General features: G+C 33.3%; 1 non-coding gene across 1 annotated transcript; it reads left to right on the forward strand.

The window, feature by feature from the left end:
• The first annotated feature begins 1,636 nt into the window (after positions 1–1,636).
• LOC128040764 (small nucleolar RNA R71) lies at positions 1,637–1,743 on the forward strand. The gene has a single exon (XR_008195570.1). It is a non-coding gene; the product is annotated as a small nucleolar RNA R71 (small nucleolar RNA).
• Positions 1,744–19,987: the final 18,244 nt, after the last annotated feature.

The raw sequence follows: 19,987 nt of genomic DNA on the forward strand, positions 1-19,987 counted from the left end.
GTTTAAAAGAATAGTGTGATAAATTTAATGATTCAAAACTTCTCCTTGATCCATTCTTAATTTGTGCTTCCATCAGTTCACCAAGCTCTTCAATCATTTCTGCTTCAATTAACTCAAATTAGTCTACATCATCATTAGAATTATTGTGATAAAATTCTGTAAATTCTTCCTGAACCATTATGTCAACAATCTCAATAGCGTGACATTTTTCATCTGTATCTGCACACTTCATAGCATCAAAAACATTAAAGGTTATCTGTTGATCATTAACTCTCATTGTTAATTCACCTTTTTGTACATCAATTAATATTCTATCAGTTGCTAGAAAAGGTCACCCAAGTATGATTGGTACCTCTTTATCAGTCTCACATGTCAGAATAATAAAATCTACTGGAAAAATAAATTTGTCAAGTATTACCAACACATCTTCAATTTTACCTTTCGGATGTGCATATGAACGATCAGCTAATTGTAATGTGACTATAGGTCTCGCCTTTCCTATTACTAGCTTCCTGAAAACAGACATAGGCATTAGATTTATACTTGCACCTAAGTTACATAATGATTTGCCTACATAATGATTTCCAATAGAACAAGGTATAGTAGAACTTCCTGGGTCCTTCAATTTTGGTGGCAATTTATTTCTCAACATTGTTGTACACCCTTCAATAAGAGCGATAGTTTCGAACTCCCCTAACATTCTCTTCTTTGATAAGATATCTTTCATGAATTTCACATAGTTGGGCATTTGTTCCTATGCTTCCACCAATGGTATACTGATATGTAATTGCTTCAAGACATCCAAGAATTCCTTGAATTGAAAATCTTGTTGTGCAATAGGTGTGTACCACTTTTGAGTGTAATGGCTTTGCACTATTCCTTCCCTTGAGACTGTGAAGTTTCAATATCACTCGGTGATGCTCCTTGCACTCTTGAGCTTAATAATTTGGCATTTTGTCCCACTTGATTTTCTAAAGCTCTTAAAAATACAGCTTGACTTTGAATGATAGCATCGTTCTTGGCTATGTATTCCTTCAATAGAGCTTCCATAGATGTAGAACTCAAAGTTTAATTTTGTTGAGCATTTTGTAATGGCATGGGTTGATTATATCCAAGTGGTGCACTCGAAACATTCTATCGAATAGCATTACTAGAATTTCCCACCCCTTGATTACTCCAACAGAAATTGGGATGTTGCTTCCACCCCGGGTTATATGTGTTGGAATTTGGGTTGTTGTTGTTGCGATTAAAATTTCTCATATAATAAACTACGGCTGGGTTCAGTGGGCATTCATCAAAAACATGAACTTCTTCGTAATAAACACAAGCTAACTCAGCTACCTTCATTTCTTGCACTGCAGCTGGTCTTTTCAATGTTTTATTAATATTCATTAAAGATGATACCTGAGCTGTTAGGGACATAATCGCATCAAGTTCCATTGCTCTAGCAATTCTTCTGCCAGTCCCTACTCTTGTAGTGGGGTATTGATAATCGTTGTTTGCTATCCTCTCCAGAATTTCATATGCCTCATTATATGATTTATTAAGCAAAGTCCCATTGGCAGATGCATCAACCACCATCCTTGTATGCGCATTCAATCTATTGTAAAATATTTCTATATGCGTCCAATGTTGAAAACCATGCATTGGGGATTTTCTAATTAACTCCTTGAATCGTTCCCATGCTTCATATAATGTTTCATCCTCAGATTGCCAAAAAGACGTAATATCGTTCCTTAATTAGGCATTCATGTTTGGAGGATTATATCTTATCAAAAACCTCTGACAAAGTTCATTCCAAGATGCCACCGTACTTGATGGCAATGCATTTAACCATGCTCTGGCATGATCTTGCAATTAATAAGGGAATAACTTCAATCTCAGGGCATGTTCAAGAACACCTTACTGTCTGAATGAATTGTAGACTTCCAAAAAGAGTCTTAAGTGCAAACGTGGATCTTCAGTAGGCAATCCATTAAACTACCATATGGTTTGTAACATTTGAAACATCATCGGCTTTAACTCGAAATGTTAAGCTTGAATATGCGGTCTAATAATTCTTGGATTTAGATCATTCCAGATCAACAGTACATGTTCTCTGATGGGTCTGTCTCTATCATCTATTATTCGAGGAATATCAGTATTCCTTCTATTCTAATGTAATGGCTCTTCTCTAACTTGATCATTTCTAATTCTTTCCATTTCTCGCAAGTCTTTTCTCATTCTTCTCAAGGTTCTCTCAATATCTAGATCAAAAGAATACTCTTTAATTGCAGAAATACCTCTACTTATGCACCAAAAAAATCATGAAAAACAAAAATCAAAACAACTAATTAAGCGAAACTAACAAAATTAAAGAGGTAATAACACACCAAATTTTCACCAATATTGTCGATCCTCGGTAATGGCGTCAAAAATTGATGCGTGTGAATGTGTAATGCGAATGTGCAAGTATACACGTTGAATCAAGTAATAAAGTGATGAGTGAGTATAGTCTCCACAAGGATCGAAATTGTTTAAAACAATGGTTATGCTATTATTATGAAATTGACTAATTATACTATGCAAAAGAAACATATGACAAATTGATGAAGAGAATTAATAAATGGATTAATAAAATCAATTATGAATGAAAAAATGCTAGGGCAATTGAAATGCTGTGTCAATTCTCAAAGAATAAGTGGTGGGGATTTGTACTGTTGAATGATAAAGGTTGGAACTTAGGTTTTATTTCTATATCCTAATAATGCCATGGCAAAATCTTGACCATTCTACTGCTCAAGGATTCACTACTGCAGTCTACTTCTTTCGAGAGCCAAACTTTAAGCTATCATTCTGAGTTTTTATATGTCTATAGAACTCAAGAATTATATTCATATTATTCTTCCTTTCCCTATACAGATTGCAACTTCTAAATCTAGAGTGCTACGAATATTTTTTCTAATACTCGCCTGTATTAATCGATAATAATCCAATTTATTTAATCTTTTTAGAATTAAATCAAACCTAACAACATACAATACAATCATCTCTGTCTAGAGCTTGCATGCATGCATTTAAAATAATTACAAATTGAATAAAACAGTAATCTACTCAAAATCAGACCATGGACACTAATTATAGTAAAAATTCACCCAAATAATTCCAACCCAATGGGATTTAGCTCATGGATTGGACATTAAAATTCAAAATAAAACCATTCAACATCATCATTTAGGTTTACGAATCACAAATTTCAAATCAGAAAATAAAGGCAGAGTTGCAGGAAGCTCTCGCTACTCCAACTTTAACTTTAATACTAAGATTTGGTGTAAAACCCAGGGTAGATTTCTCTTCCCCTCCCTTGCGTCTGTGATTTTTGCTCTATAAGCTGCTACCATCTCCTCTCTTTTCTCTGAAATTTTCCATGAGAATTTTATGTAGAGAAAACTACTCTCTTATTCCTCTCTCCCCCAAATCCACGTCCCTTATTTTCATTTCTCTTTCCTCTTTTATAGGGTAGGTCCCTCCTTCTCAGAACACACCTTTTGCTTTCTCTTTTTAAGGGTGGTTTATCTGGTACAAGTACAGCTGGCTGAAAGTAACGTGGAGTGAGTGTTGCGTCGTCTTCCTGAAATTGTCATGGCATTCTTGTTGGTAATCTAACCAACATTTTGCCATGGAAATATTTCACTTTCTTCATTTTCTTTCTCCTTTCTCTCATATCTTTTTCATCCTGCACCTGCTGCCATTAATAACCAACACCTTTCTTCCTAGTAACAAATAATAACAATTATAGCACAATCCGAGCTTTATTATGCAGTGTTCTAAAAATATCATAAAAGTGCAAACATATTTACTTAATTACAAAAAATTAATTTAATCTAGAGGCTTGAAATATAACTCTTTTCAAGAGTTATCAAAAAGCTACTAATACAGAAGAATGATAAAAACCAGGGTACCCACCAAGGCCTATGCCATTAGAGCTCGTGAGGAAGCTTCTGCTCAAAATGTTATTGCTGGTACTTTATCTCTTTTTTATATTAATATATATGCATTAATTGAACCTGAGTCAACTCACTCTTATTATGCACTACATTAGTAAACAAAAAGAACATACTAGTAGAGTCAACTAATTATACTATTAAAGTGACCAATCCATTGGGTCAATGTGTCTTAATTAACAAGATTTATAAAATGTGTCCATTGAAAGTTTAGGGTTATGATTTTCCCACTGATTTGATGATACTGTCATTTTATGAATTTGATACCATTATTGGTATGGACTGGTTGACTAAGCATGATGCGGTAGTGAATTGTAGACAGAAACATATTAGACTGAAATCTCCGAACGGTGAATCTATATGTGTTGAAGCTAGTGGAACAAATAGTACAACTAATATAATATCAACATTATCAACCCAAATGTTTATCAGAAAAGGTTGCAAACCGTATATTGCTTACATCCTTGATATTTGAGTGTCAGAATCTAAAATTGATCAAGTAACGATAATTAAAGAATTTGTTAATGTATTCTTGAAAGAATTAACAGGGTTGCCACCAGACAGAAGTTAAATTTATAATTGAAGTTACAGCTGGAACAACTTCGATTTCGATTGCCCCGTACAGAATGGCTTGTACTGAGTTGAAAGCGTTGAAAGCGTTGAAAGCATAGTTACAGGAGTTGCTAGATCATGGTTTTATTTGATCGAGCATGTCATCTTGGTGTGCACCATGTTATTTGTTAAAAAGAAAAATGGGTTGATAAGATTGTGCATAGATTATCAAAAGTTGAACAAGGTTGCCATATAGAATAAATATCAATTGCCTCGTATTGATGATTTGTTCGATCAACTGAAAGTAGCTACGATATTTTCTAAAATTGATCTTTGGTTTGGTTATTATCAGTTGCGAGTTAAAGAACCTAATGTGCCAAAAATTGTGTTCAAAACTCGTTATGGTCATTATGAGTTTCTTATGATGTCGTTTGGTCTGATCAATGCCCTTGTCGTGTTTATGGATTTGATGAATCAGATATTTCAACCATATTTAGACAAATTTGTTGTATTTATTGACGATATTTTGATATACTCAAAGAATGAGTCTGATCGTGCTCAACATTTTGAGAACCGTGCTAAAGACTTTGCGCGAGAAACAATTATACGAGAAGTTCAGTAAATGTGAGTTCTAGCTGGTGTCCGAGTAGATCCTAATAATATACTTGTGATTCTAATTTGGAAAGCTCTGAAGAATGTTTCTGAGGCACGTAGATTTCTAGGTTTAGTAGGGTATTATCGATGCTTCGTTAAGAATTTCTTAATAATAGCATCACCGATGACAACTATTACAGAAAAAATGTCAAATCTATTGCAAAAAGATGTCACTTTTTTTTTGTAAAAATTTCAGCAGAGTTTCGAGCAGTTGAAAACCATGTTAATTGAAGCTCTAGTTCTAACTCAGCCTGAATCCAGGAAAGAATCTATTGTTTATAATGATGCCTTACTTAGCAGTCTAGGATGCATTCTGATGCAGGACATAAAAGTTATTGGTTATGCCTCACTACAATTAAAATCTCACGAGAAAAACAATCCAATGCATGATTTGTAGTTAACAGTAGTTGTTTTCGCTCTGAGAATCCAACAGCATTACTTGTATAGTGAAAAATGTCATATTTTTACTGATTATTGATAACATGTTAATTTGCATGACTTTTTGTGTTTAATATGGTGAATTTTTGAACTGATCTCTACTGAATTAGTGCTTTTATATTTTAATCTTGCCAGGGATGCAATTGGGATGCTATGAGTCAAAAATGAGCAAAAAATGACAAAATTGAAGCACAGTCAATAAAGTGAGGTCGAATAAAAAAATGTGAAAAAAGCCAATGGCTCATCAGATTCTTTTGACTTTGTAAAAGCCAAATTTAGAAAAATATATTCTTCTTTTTTATTTTATTTTTATGTTGAAGTGGTTAAAGCCAAAATTAGTAAATACCATGTATATAAATAGGGCTTTAATCTACTTAGGAAAGACACATTACAATTTACATTTGATTTCCATTTGGAATTAAATAGAATTATTTTTTTTCTTCCAAAGTTGGTATGTAATTAGCATACTATTGTTTCATTTTCATTTCTTTGTCCTTTACCAAAATTTGTCCAATTGCCTTTCAAATCACCTTTCAAAACCTATGAAGCATGATTAAATCCATGTTTCACTAAGTTTCATCTTAGCTTTTGGCCGATGTTCTTTCTGGTCGAGAATCATGAGATACGTATCCATACCAAAAATCCTTCCAATCGGTATTCACATTTTTCCTAAGTATCGGGATTGAAAACTCATCCCTTAAAGTTAACTCGATTTCAAGTCAAAAAGTGCACATTGGGTTGGTGTCGTGTTTGTTGATAGTTGGAGAAACAAGTCGGTCGTGTTGTATTCGGATCTCTGAGAACAAATCAAGGAAGAAGTGATCGAGTTTAAACGACCTACGCGGTTTTTAGCCATTAATTCGAGTTGGGTTCTTCAGAGTACAAGGCTGCCGAAATCTTAAATCGGGAACACGTGTATGTCGGTTAAATAATTGGTAAGGGTTGGTTTGTAGGTCATACTGGGACCAGCTATGAGAGGAAGAATTGGTGGTTAGAACATTCTTAACTGCTATAACCAGCCTATTGTTTGGAAGAGAAAATTATTTTTCAAGGATCGATTCAAAAATCCAGAATCCACCGAGTCTAGAGCTAAAACTTATTATCCTTGATTACAAAATTTGAATTTTATTTCTAATTTATTTAATTATTTATTTATGTTGTTTCAATTATTTAGTTTCTAAACATTTCAAAACTCCTTTGATTTATTTATTTTTTATTTTTTAGAAGGTTCGTTTGGAGTCATGGGCATGACTATAGCCACGACTATCGACCCGATAGAAATTTTGATCACAAGTTAAACGCGAAAGTTGATTATAACACCAATCCCTGTGGACTCCACCCTACTATCACTCTTTACTACTATTTAGAGTTATTTTGTAGGAATTATTTTTAGTTGTTTCGACGCCCATCAATCACAAAAGCCTAAAGTACTTGATAACTCAGAAATTCTTGAATTTAAGGTAATGTATATAGCTCAAGCTATTAAAATATTATGATTTGGTGATTGATTACCATCCGGGAAAACCTAACATAGCAGCTGACACTTTAAGCCAAAAGTCTTTGTTCGTCTTGAGGGCTATGAATGCAATTTTGACTTTAAAATGTGATGGTTTTATTCTAGTTGAGTTAAGAGTTAAATTGGTACTCTCAACGATAATTCAAGAATTACAAAAAAATGACTCAGATTCGTTACTGAAATAAAAACTAGTCGATAGTGGACAGACGATTGATTTCAGTATCAGTGTTGATGATTGCCTATATTTTTGTAATCATTTATGTATACCTGATGATTCAGAGTTGAAATAGGACATTTTGAACAATGCTCACAACAACGTTTACTTAATTCATCTAGGAAGCAATAAAATGTATAATGATTTGAAGCAACTTTACTAGTGGCCATGAATGAAACGCGAGATATCAGAATTCGTATCTAGATGTTTGATATGTCAGTAGGTAAAGGCCAAACATCAAGTTTCGTCAGGCCTGCTACAACCTGTGATGATTCTTGAGTGGAAATAGGAGTGAGTTACGATGGATTTTATTTCAGGATTGCCTTTGACTCCAAAAAAGAAATATTCAATCTGGGTAATTGTAGATAGATTAATGAAACCGCACACTTTATACCTGTCATGACTAATTATTCACTTGAGAATTTAGCTAAACGGTATGTCACAAAGATTGTTAGATTGCATGAAGTGTCGTTATCTATTATTTTCAATCATCATCCAAGGTTTACCTCCAGGTTTTGGGGTAAATTACACGAGGCTTTGGGTACCAGACTAGACTTTAGTACTACTTTCCATCTGTAGAAAGACGATCAGCCTGAATGAGTGATTGAGATTCCGGAAGATATTTTACGGTGTTGTGTAATTGAATTTAAAGGTAGTTGGGAGAAATATTTTTCGTTGGCCGAGCTTGCCTATAATAATAGCTATCAATCGAGTATGAAAATGGCATCGTATGAGGCTTTATATGGATGCAAATGCAGAAGCCCATTATATTGGTCAAAGCTGAATGAAAGAAAGTTAGCTGGGATTTATTTGGTTTAGGAAATAGAGGACAAAGTTAGGGTTATTTGAGATAATTTGAAAGTTTCCTCCGATCATCAAAAATAATAAACTGATTTGAAAAGAAAATATATCAAATTTAACATCAGTGAGAAAGTGTTTCTAAAAGTCTCGCCTAGGAGAAAAGTCTTACGTTTCAACAAAAGGGAAGCTCGGTCCAAGATTCATTGGGCCATATGTGATTTTGGAAAGAATTGGACCAATAGCTTATCGACTAGCTTTACCTCTAGAGCTCGAGAAGATTCATAATAAGGATAGTTCATGCCAAGATTGATACGACGCTGGCTCCATACTGGATACAACAAATACAGTATGACTAGCTTTTTTGAAATGGAATTGGTAGCCCCTTACTCTATTCCTTGCAGGAATAGTCGGGGCTCGGGACGGTGAGGCAAAAAAAGAAAGACTTTAAGCCACTTTGAACTCTGTTTTGGGTGAAACCCCAAAAAAAGTTTTTAAGGATGCTTTTGGGGCTTTTTGGTACCTTTTCTGATCTTTTTAAAAGAAAACTTTACCCTTTTTTTTAAATTTTGTTTTTTGCCCTTTTAATTTTGTTTTAGTTTCAATTCAATCTTTGACCTATTATTTTACTTTATTTTATTTTATTTTCACACTTTTTAATTTTTTTTTCAATTCTAATTTAATTTTTATTAGTTTAATTTTAAATCTAATCAGTTCATATTTTCGACATATTTATTTTTTAAATCTAGTATTATTTATTATTTAAGCTTAACATTGTTTTAAATTTATCATTAGTATTATTTTAATATTTAATATACTATTATTTTAAATTATCATTAATATTATTTAAATTTATCATACATCATAATTTGAAATTTATCATGTACTGTAATTTTAAACTTATCATATCATTATTTAGATCTATCGTATACTATTTTTATGTATATATTTTATATAAGCTTAATATAATTTGTATGTATTTTTAATAGTCTTATTTTATAATGTATTTATTTTAAAATTTTCTTTTATATTTTTACATTTTAAAGAATTATATGATAGTATTCTCATACAATATTATTATTATATGTATATAATCGATATATATATATATATTATTCTATGAATATATTGTTATTTTATATTATTATAACTATGATTTTTAGTTCCCTTTAATTCCATTCTGTTTTTTTAGCTACTTATATGTATATAATTTCATTCTTTAAAATACCTTCTTCTATATTTTGTATATTTCCACTTTTACATATTATTACATATATCATTTTTATATCGAGTTTTCACTTTATATGTATCACTTATTAGATTAATATATGTATATTATTTTCTATAGTGCTTATTTTGATTTTCCTCATATGCAACATTTATTTTAAATTTTGTTTAAATATTATTGTCTCACATAGTTTTTATTTTTAACTCAATTTTGGTTATTTCAATTCTTGCATATTAGTTCTTTTAAATTTTGTACATATACTTTATTGATTTACAATTTCCATTTTCTTCATGCCATTTGTTTTAGTTATTTCAAAACTTGTACATTTGGTTTGCATTTCCATTAATTGGCTCGTTTTTTATTATTAGCTTTTGAATGTTGATAGTGATATTGGCATAATGTACAATTGAGATTATTGTTGCTATGTTTGTTTGTATTTATTTATTGATTATTCATTATTCATTAATGTATATTTTATTTTCGAATTATCCTTTTGCATTGTACGTTATCATTCAATTGCAATACGTTCGTTTAAAAGGTTATCTTTTATTAAAATATTGAAATCGTTTTTATCCATAAGTTTTTCAATATATTTGGTATCCAAGATTCTCGAGAAGATTGTGCCCTAACTTACTGGGCTTCAATTTTCTTCGTCGAATTTAAGTAATTGAGTATTTCTTCTTCAATTAAAGTGTAAAAATTTCAAACCGAAGCTTATCTCAGAAATTCGAAATGTTATGTCCTAACTCACTGGACATGACATTTTGTTATCTTGAGAAGAGGTTTTTAATAAAAACAAACTCGTGTGTTGTCAACGGAACTTCAAAGAATCGTACCCTACCTTTAGATTTAAATTACGTTTATATCTTTAGGTTTTATTTTAAATTTTAAGTTTTTAATTAGATTTTTAGATTTAAATCTCAAGTTTTAATTATATTTTTAGATTCTTTAGTTGATTTGACTTTATTATATTTTTAAATTAGATCTCGTATCTTTTAGATTGGAGTCTAGATTAGGAATTTAAATAGGAAAATTTGAATATCAAATTGTGTAGAATTATGTTTGGATAGGTCTTGTAGGAGTTTTATAACCTTGTCTACATAACCATATTCCCAAACCCAAAATTGGTTACAAGATCAAGGGAGAAGTTAGAAAATTTATTTGGAGGCAGGGCAGAATTAAGTTGTATATTTTTATAATAGTAAAAATACAATTTCACCATTTTATTAACTTATATCTTTATAATTTTTAAAGGATTAAATAAAATTTTCATCATTTTTTGATGCTAAAGTACAATTTTACCATTACTAATTTAAAGTTCTATAAATTATAAAGGGGATTAAAGAAGTTTTTTTTTTCCATTTTAGGGGGTTGGGGCCGTTGCCAACCCCCTGGCTCTACCCTTGTTTAAGATCAAGCCATAATTTTAGGATTTATTCATTAAATCTATCTTAGGTTTAGTCTTGAAACTTTAGGTGATTAGTGGCTAATCGACCTAACTCAATATGTGGCAATAAGGATAAAATCAAATTTTTAAATAGATAAGGTAGATGTAGATTAATTTATCTACATGAGGATTCATCTTCAATATTTTTGATAAAGAAAATCTGACATAATGAAATATACTAATAAACAAATTCCTACAAAATATTAGAGATTGAGGTATACTATGATATAATGAAATAGAAGGATATTCTTTTAGCTCATTTGAACTGTGTCTCTTTGACAGTTCCTTAAGCTTACATTTTTCAGCAAATAAGAATTTCGGAACAAGTTTTTTAATATTCGATGAGTATGTTTGGTAATGATGTTTTTTGAGAGTCCAAACTGATATTTATTGTTGAGTTTGCTATTTGATAAGTGCAATTTGCAGAGAATATAAGTTATGTTGTTAAGGATGATTTGAGAAAACATATTAACAGAATACTAACCAATAAGAATTCTTAGGAAATTCACTCTTTTATAATAAGTTTTTTTACAATAGATATTTAATTTTTCGCTATTATCTTTTTTTTGGAGATAAATAAGATTACGTTTTAAGAAATCTGTGCTTGTAAGGATAATAACAAACTCAACTCATGTTTACAATAATTGTTGTCCAAAACAAACGTTATTTGAGAATAGTTACATTCAAAACAACTATGTTCAAGACATGGCTCCAATTTAGAATAAATTTCATCTAGCATAGCAATCAATTACGAACAACTCCTACTGAGAACAATTAATGTTTGGAACAACTCTTATTTAGAATAAATGTGTTTCAAGACTAATTATGTTCAGAATAGTCATTGTTCAAAACAACCTCTATTTATAACAATTGTGTTTTTTTTAAGAAGCCATTATTCAAAATAAGCTCTTTAAAAAAAAGATCACCATGAAACAATTCTGTAACGGCCCGTTTTCAATGAAATCGGAACAATGGTTTCGGGACCACAAATTCAAGGTCGTAAAATTTATTTTAATATTATTTTAATATCTGTAGCATCTTAGAATTATGATATAAAAATTTCGTTAAGAAATTTTAACGTTTGTATGCTCAATTTGTGAAAAAGAAGTAAATCGCGTAAAGTGCGAAAGTTGGGTTCTATTAGAAAAAGGTGTTGCATAGCTATAGAAATTTAAACTGGAGGTCCTTATTTGGTAATTAGACCACTATTTTAGATAGTGGATGTGCATGGCATGGTATTTTTGAAATTTTTAAAGTTCAGTAACGGTAATTAGGTAATTAGTCAATTAAAGATAAAATTAAAATAAAACAAAATACTCATCTTCCTCACACATATACCAACTAAAAGTTTCAACATAGAGGAGCCATGGAAGCTTGAAAATTTTTCTTAAGAAAAGTCATTGCATGTAAGTGATTTTGGTGTTCATTTTTGTTGATTTTTATGTTTTAGGAATTGTTTTTGCTTAACCTAGCTAATTAGGGGATTAATTTGCAAAATGGTTGAAAGTCTAGGGTTTTTCCATGAGAGAATTCTAGTTTTTTTTGAAGTTTAATGGAAGAATATGAGTCCTTGTTGTTAATTAAACAACTTTTGTTAAGGAATTTTTAATGAAATTACCAATTAGGGGTTAAATTGAGAAAGGTGAAAATTTTGTGTTAAATGTGTGAAATTGTGAAATGTATGGGCTAATATGGATGTATATGAAATTCGGCTAGGCTTGGTTAGGGACGAAATTGCATAAAATTCATTTTATGAGCCTAGGGACTAAATTGTAAAAAAGTTAGAAGTATAGAGGCAAAATGATAATTTTTCAATAACATGATTTTTGGATTAAATTGAATGGATTGAGAGTTAAATTAGTTAAATTTGATTATTTAGATGAATAAAAGCCATGTTCAGAATTAGAACGAGGCAAAGATAAAGTAGTGGATTGATCGGTCGATTTTTTTCGTACTAATTCGAGGGAAGTTTGTATGTTAATAAACATTAAATTATACGTGTTTTAAATGCTTTATTATTATAGTTGTAATGATATGACTCTATGAAAATACTCGATGAAGATTCAGCGACTTATGGATTGGATCTCGATAGAACCTTAGGAATAGATAGGATACAAATGACATGTCATTAGAGGTTACCGTATTTTGGGTGCTAGTCTCATACGTCCTACCGGTGGTTGAGTTTTCGGCATGTGTTGCGGTTACTTTACAGCTTGTGTCAGTAGCACCGTGTAGCTACGTCTTGACTGACATCTTGTGTGAACAAACCAAGTGATGGCTCGAGAGTGAGCATCTATATGAGATATGAGATAGAGGTGGTTGCGACCACATATTGGCACTTAGTGTGCGAGATACCCGAGTATCCGATAGTTTCCAAATGGTTCAATGGGCATAGTGATGATTTGAGCTTACATGAGTTTGATTCGAACTAGTACAGGTATTTATGTGAAATATGAGAAGTGATTTATATTTGATATATAAATACATGGCTAACATGATTGTGATTGTGTGATAGGCTTTAGGCCAAATTAAGTTGCACCTATGCTTTTATTTGTGTTTACCTAAATTGTGGATGATTTGGTAAGTTGTATTTATTATTCATATGAACTTACTAAGCTTAATTGCTTACTCCGTTTTAATTTTCATATTTTATAGTGATCTGGAAGCTCGCTCGATTTGGAAGTTGTCGGAGATCGCGTCACACTATCAAACTCTTATTTTGGTATTTTGGACTTTACATTTTGGGTTAAATGGCATGTATAGGTATTTTTGGCTAATGTGGCCTATATGTTTTGTTGTGTATTTAGCCAATTGATTTGGCTTAAAAATGGTATATGTGTTGATATGTAAAAAGGTGTAAATGGCCTTATGATATGTGGTGTATAGTTGCTATATGAATGCCTTGCTTGTGAGATTGTGTGTTGGCACTAAATGGTTATGTTTTAGATATGTATGCATGCTAAGTTTTAGGCACAATGTCTTATATATGTGATTGACCATTTAGGTAGACTTTGGAAGTATAGTATGTTTAAAAGTGGTCATATGAATGTGCTTATGGATATCATGTTGTATGTGTGGATAGTGCATGATATAATCTTGATATTGGTTGGTTTTGAGTGCTTATTTATGCCATGGTTATATGCAAATTGATGTTTATATGTTGGTACCAATGTGGGTAAGAAATATGGCTTGGAAAATAGCCTATTTTTGTCCACACGGGCGAGTGTCTCAGCTAGGTGACACGGTCGTGTGTCTCCTGATACTCCTATAGAAATCAAGTCAGTAGCTTCACACAGCGTAGCACATATGCGTGTGGCTTGGCCGTGTGGCACAAGTCATTATACCCTCCAGTTTTCACACGACCTAGCACACGGCCTGGTATACGGGCGTGTGAGGCCATTTCGAATGGTACACTGCCTGGCACACAGGCATGTGGTTGGCCATGTGACCCAAGTCAGTGAGTTACACGGGGTCAGACACGGGCTGGGACACTCCCTATTTTGAATGCCTACACAGCCTGAGACACGAGCATGTCTCTTAGTCGTGTGAGACACACGGCTTGGCCACACAGGCATGTGTCCCCTGCACTTTGAAAATTTTGAATTTTTTTCTAAAAATTTCTTGAGCACTCAGTTTAGTCCCGAACCACTTTTAATGTCTATTTGGAGCCTCGAGGCCTCGTATTAGGGACTGTATGAATGTATTTGAATGATTTTTTGATTTGAATGATAATTGATTATGAAATGTATGATTGTTTAAGTTGTAAGTCTGATAATGCTCCGTAACCCTATTTTAGGGTCAGATTTAGTCGATTCTTGGACTAACATAGCGTATGTAAGTCTAGCTATAGATGTCATTTATTAACCTGTAATAGTGTGACAACTCCTGACAGTTTAAAATCATGTTTTCATATAGCAATGGATTTTTATCGAATAGAGTCTGATGATGTTGAAAGTAACATGTCGGCCTCAGTTCACGGAGCAGTTTCGTCTGGGTCTAGACCCGTGTCTAAGGGTCATGGAGGAAAGGCTAAGGAAGTCTTCTTCCAGATGATGAATGAGTGGTTCACTGAGTTTGTCCGAACGAAGCCGGCTGCTCAGCAACCTCCACCCCCACCTTTTCCCCAATCAATCCCCCTACCTCCTCAAGTCTTAGAGCCGGTACACAAGAGAAAATCGCCAGTAGATAAAATTTAAAAATATGAGGCTGAAGAGTTTAGAGCTACAGTCGATGATGACCCTGAGAGAGCCAAGTTTTGGCTAGAGAATACAATCCGAGTTTTCGATAAGTTATCTTGTACACCGTCAGAATGTGTTAAATGTGTTGTGTCTCTTTTGAATGATGTCGCATATCAGTGCTGGAGCACGTTAATATCCGTAGTACTGAGAGAATAGGTCACGTGCAAATTCTTTCAAACAGATTTTAAAAAATATATATAAGTCAATGGTTTCTTGATCAAAAGCGCAAGCAATTTCTAGAGTTGAAACAGGGTCGTATGACCATATCTGAATATGAAAGAGAATTTGTGATACTGAGTAAGTATGCCCGTGAGTGCATTCCAATCGAGATGGTTATGTGTAAACGATTTGAAGATGGGTTGAATGAAGACATTAAGCTCTTAGTCGGAATTCTTGAACTGAAAGAATTTGTTGTTTTAGTTGATAGAGCTCACAAAGCCGAGGAGCTTAGCAAAGAAAAGAGAAGAGCCAATTCTGAGGCTAGAGATTCGAGAAAGGGGACAATAGGCAAATCATACCATTCATCGTCAAAGAAATCGAAGGATTTTCATAACTGTTCGACTGCTTCAGTGGGGTATTCCAATAGAGATTGTGGTAAACAACACGCAAGTTCAAAAGCGTAAGCCACTTCAGTAGCAAGCGTTGGTAGTGTTAAGGCCAACAAACCTGAGTGTCAATGGTGTGGTAGACGACATTTTGGAGAATGTTGGATGAATGACAGAGCCTGTTTTAAATGTGGCTCACAGAAGCATTTTATACGTGATTGTCCTGAGTTACCCGAGAAAGACAAACTTTCGACTCCTTGACCGATCAATATAGTTGCAAGAGGGAGACCCCTCGAAATACTAGAGATATGAGTGGTAGTCGAGGCGTAATGAAGGATTCTACTATGAGATTTGAGGCACAAGCGCCAGCTAGAGCTTATGCTATTCGCGCACGCGAAGATGCATCGGCGCCAGATATTATCACGGGTACTTTTTCTCTTTATAACACTGATGTAACTGCTTTGATTGATCTCAAATCAACCTATTCATATGTATGTTCAAATTCAGTGTCTAGTAAGAGTTTACCTGTTGAGTCCACTGAATTTGTAGTTAAAGTATTGAACCGGTTAATGTATCGAACCCCTTAGGTCAATATGTCCTAATTGATAAAGTATGCAAGAATTATCCTTTGATGACTCAGGATTACAGTTTTCTGGCCGACTTGATGCTTTTACCGTTTGATGAATTTGATGTGATTTTGGGTATGGATTGGCTGACTCTGCATGATGCGATTGTAAACTATAGACGAAAGATTATTGTGTTAAAATATCAAAATGGTGAGACTCTTCATATTGAATTCGATGATTCGAGTGGTTTACCTATTGTAATATCGACTATGCTAGCTTAGAAATATGTGAGAAAGGGTTGCAATGCTTACCTTGTGTACGTACTTGATACAAAGGTGTCTATATTGAAGATTTAATTAGTGCGAGTAGTTTGGGAATATCCAGATGTGTTTCTAAAAGAGTTACCCGGATTGCCATCGATCAGAGAGGTCAAGTTTTTTATTAAGTTAGTACCGAGAACATCACCGATATCGATAGCTCCGTACAGAATAACTCCAACAGAGTTGAATTAATTGAAAGCTCAGTTGCAAGAGTTAACGATAAAGGTTTTGCACGACCGAGTTTCTCACCCTAAGGTGCATCAGTTTTATTTTTAAAGAAGAAAGATGGATCAATAGGACTGTGTATCGATTATCGATAGCTTAACAAGGTTACGATTAAGAATAAGTATCCTTTATGGAGAATTGATTATTTATTTGATCAGTTGAAAGGAGCAACAGTTTTTTCAAAGATTGATTTGCGATCTGGTTATTATCAGTTGCGGGTTAAAGATTCGGATGTGTCGAAAATTGCGTTCAGAACCAGGTACGGGCATTTTGAATTTCTTGTTATGCCGTTTGGGTTAACTAACGCTCTTGCAGTTTTTATGGATTTGATGAATAAAATTTTCAGACCGTATTTAGACAGATTCATTGTTGTATTCATTGATGATATTTTGATCTATTCTCGAGATGAGTCTGAACATGCCGAGCATTTGAGGATTGTGTTAAAAACATTGAGAGATAAACAACTATTAGCTAAATTCAGCAAATGTGAGTTTTGGCTCTGAGAAGTTGGATTTTTGGGGCATATTGTTTCAACAGAAGGCATTAGAGTTGATCTGAGCAAGATTTTAGCAGTTGTTCATTGGAAACCACCAAGAAACATTTCTGAGGTCAGAAGTTTCTTGGGGTTAGCGGGCTATTATCAAAGACTTGTTAAAGGGTTTTCAATGATAGCTACACTGATGACTCGGTTATTGTAGAAAGATGTAAAGTTTGAGTGGTCTGAGAAATGTCAACAGAGTTTTAATTAGTTGAAAGAACTGTTAACCGAAGCACCAGTTTTAGTTCAGCCTAAATCGGGTAAAGAATTTTTTAGTTTCAGTTATACGTTATTGAACGGTTTGGGATGTGTTCTAATGCAAGAAAGCAAAGTAATAGCATATGCTTCTAGAAAATTAAAAACGCACTTGAAGGATTATCCAACACACGATTTGGAATTAGCCGCTATTGTGTTTGCATTAAAAATTTGGTGACACCACTTGTTTGGTGAGAAGTGCCACATATTTACCGATCACAAGAGCTTAAAGTATTTGATGTCACTGAAAGATTTAAACTTGAGACAGTGAAGATGGCTCGAATTGTTGAAAGACTATGAGTTAGTAATTGACTATCGCCCGGGGAAAGCAAATATGGTCGCAGATGCTTTGAGCAGAAAATCTTTGTTTCTTTGAGAGCGATGAATACGCGATTGACCTTGTCTGATGATGGTTCAATCTTAGCTGAGTTAAAAGTTAAACCGATGTTTTTACAACAAATTTGCGAGGTTCAGAAATGATACGAGTCACAAATGCCCAACCCAAGCTCAAGAACGTGATGGGCTCAAATTACCACAAGGCCCAATAACGAGGTCAAAGGCAAGACAAATGCGTTCAAAACTAAATGGAACCATTCAAGAATTTGTTAGCAAGGCCTTAGATGCGTACACGAAAGAAAAAGAAAATCAAGATTCACTTTCTTGTTTTCAAGAAAATCAAGAAACCGAATCTTGGCCTAATTTTTCTGTTTGGAGCCATTTCAAGAATCAAGAAAATCAAGATTTCAAATCTTGGAAATCTTGCTCCAAGAAACCGAATCTTGCAGCTAACGCACATTGGATCTCCGTTACGAGCACCAACGAACCAATTTTGGTAGGAGATGGACTACAAGCCCAAGTTCTTGAAGGCAAGGCCCAATAAGAGGTTCCATGCCCAACCAAGAAATTCAAACCATACTTAGTTGAAAATTAGGCCAAATTATTAAAATGGCCCAATTTGTAAAATTTTAATTGTTTAAATACCTAGTTTAATTTTTAGACTTTGGAATTATTATATATGTAAAAATTCTGCCCAAGCAGCCCATTAAATGCCTTGGCCGGCCGAATTTTCCCTCTCAATTTATTAATTAGGGTTTTTTTTGAGTTTTCCTAATGAGATTAGGAAAATAGTTAGAAGGCCTATTAATAGGCATGGCCGGCCACATTGTCAAACACATTACAATTACATAAAAAAAATTCAGATTTGTTTTGAGTGAAAATTCTCTTTGAGTTCTCCAAGAATTTTCTCTTGAGTTTTCTTTAGAAGTAGTTTTAACAATCTTTTTGATTGTGGGAACCATCTTCAGCCTTCTTCTTGCCATTGATCTTCAATGGAGGGGAGATTAGAGCCGTTTAAAGGGAGTTGTGGAATCTTTCGGGATTTCAAGGCTTCTTAGGACTTTATCTTTATTTTCTTGCTGTTCAATCTATTTTTAATTTCTGTTTTGTGCCGATTTCATATCCTAACTTCTTAAGTTTTCTTGCTGTGTTTCCAGCCTTCTTCAACATTAAAGAAACTGATCGGCACCCTTCTTGGTAGTAAGAATCGAGCATCAATTCATCTTTTCCATTGATCTTGCTGATTATTCCTCCCAATTCTGATTGAATTCGGCTTGCTGGGATTTGGAGTTTGATCTGCTGTTTTGGGAAAATTAACTTGTTGATTCGTGTTGGGAAAATTCGCAACGTTCTTGAGTATCAATAATTGTTTTTGATTCATAATTCTTTATTTCTCTTGCCGTCCCAAACCCTAGGACTCTATTTAATCTAATTGTTCTTTGTGATCTGATTTTAATTTGTTCTTGGTGCTAATAGGTTCGGCTATTTGGGGTTTCTCTCTACACTCAAATTCGGGTTCTTGGCTTCCAAGAATTGTCATCTCTTAAGGAGTTTTAATTATTGCTACCCATTGATTGATTTGGGGATTTTGTGTTCAGATCTAATAGGATTTAACTTTAATTCTCTATTTTGTTTCAGATCTGACCGTCTAGAGTTTCGTAGGAGTTTCTCGTGACTTGACAACTCGATCTTGGTCCGCATGCAACCCTCTATCATTTGGTATCAGATTTTGTGCATTTTGGGTGTTTTTGGTTGATTTCTAAACTGATCTTTTTTTTAAACAACAAAAAGCAGTTTTACGCAGAAAATTTTTTGGGAAAAAATTCATTCGAGTGGGTAAACGTTTTTCGATTGATTTGAAATTTTACATGTGTATTTGTGGCATTGTGATTGAATATTAAAAAATATTTCCCACAAAAAAAAACTAGTCAAAAAAGTCAAAAAAATTGAAAAAGACGAAATCTAATAAAAATTAAAAAAATATTCAGCGGGTTGAGTTTAGTGCCCAAACTGTCCAGATCAAAAATTTAAGGACATTCCAGTTTAAATTTCGTGATTTTTGGAGATCGGGAACACCTCGAACGAAGTTGTCAAGTTACTCCGCAGTTTTTCGAGTTTTTGGATTTCAGCAATT

Source organism: Gossypium raimondii, chromosome 4 (assembly GCF_025698545.1).
Source record: "Gossypium raimondii isolate GPD5lz chromosome 4, ASM2569854v1, whole genome shotgun sequence".
NCBI classification, from domain to species: Eukaryota; Viridiplantae; Streptophyta; class Magnoliopsida; order Malvales; family Malvaceae; genus Gossypium; species Gossypium raimondii.